This window comes from Etheostoma spectabile, chromosome 18 (genome assembly GCF_008692095.1).
Source record: "Etheostoma spectabile isolate EspeVRDwgs_2016 chromosome 18, UIUC_Espe_1.0, whole genome shotgun sequence".
In the NCBI taxonomy this organism is placed as follows: domain Eukaryota; kingdom Metazoa; phylum Chordata; class Actinopteri; order Perciformes; family Percidae; genus Etheostoma; species Etheostoma spectabile.
In genome coordinates, this window is record NC_045750.1 from 26,206,143 (window position 1) to 26,207,380 (window position 1,238).

Consider the following 1,238-nt stretch of genomic DNA (forward strand, 5'->3'; position numbering starts at 1 on the left):
ACTGTTTTATTTGTAATCAAAAGTTTGATGTATGTTGATCCACACGCTCACTGATGGGTCTTCATAATTACGTCTCCGGTTAGACTTAGACTTAGAGACTTAGACTTCTCTTTATTTATCCTTTTGGGATGACTCCCGCAAGGAAATTGAAAAGACATCCATAGAAGAAAGACTCCTAAAAAATAGCCAGATTTTAGTGGCCTTTCTCTCCATCTTACTGACTGCTGCTCCGGGCGCTTTGCTCTGACAGGTTGTATTCTGGATGCTGCGTGCCTGTTTCTGTGCAACAAGGAAAATCTTCAGGTGATACAGAGCAATATATTACTGGAGATAAAATGATAAATGAATCCAACATTGTTTGCTATGAGAACATCAATGAAACACCTTTCCCCACATTTATCATTGTTTAGTCCAGCAATTGTGATGCTTATTGCAATTAAAGAAGAACCTCCCCAACTAACCACAATCATGTTCACAACTACACAATGGTTTATCTTAGTTCTGTAGGTCAGAGGATGACACACTGCATGATATCTGTCAATGGAAATACAACACAGGTGTAGAATAGAAGATGTACACAGCGTTATATCAAAACTGCTTCGTACTTTGCAAAATAAACCGTCATGATACAGACATGAGCTTAGTGAGAATGCCATGCTGAAAGGAAAGACTATGATCCCAACAAGCAGGTCAGCCACAGCCAGAGAGAGAATAAGGTAGTTAGTAGGAGTGTGGAGCTGTTGGAAATAAAATATGGAGATTATAACAAGAAGGTTTCCACATATTGTGATAACAGACAATGACATTAGGAAAAAATATAATAACACACATATAATGGAAGGGTTTTTTGTCAATATGAAATTGAAATTATCTATTTCATAGCAGGGATGTGTGGCAGTTACAACGCTAGTCCGGTTCAAAGTGACATCTGGTTCCATCTTTTAGGGTTCCTACATTCAATACAATTCATATTATTGCAACATGCAACATTTGCATTAAACAAAAAATTTATATTTTACACATCATACCTGGTTAACCAGCAAGACCATGTCCATGCATCAGTCCTGATGGGTGTTTCTGTTACCTGTACAATGTGGAGACCCTTTAAATTATCATCATCTTTCTCATCACCAATCAGGTGATCAGTCATGTTGTCCAATCAGGAAGGGATACTGTATTCTGTTTGCATGAGGTGAAGATGAACATACAACAAAAGTCAGTCATATTATATATTATAT

At 37.3% G+C, this 1,238-nt stretch overlaps 1 pseudogene; it reads right to left on the minus strand.

Annotated features, from left to right (window-relative positions):
- Window positions 1-860, minus strand: part of LOC116706709 (trace amine-associated receptor 9-like) — a 1,406-nt pseudogene extending 546 nt beyond the window's left edge.
- Between the last annotated feature and the right edge of the window lie 378 nt (window positions 861-1,238).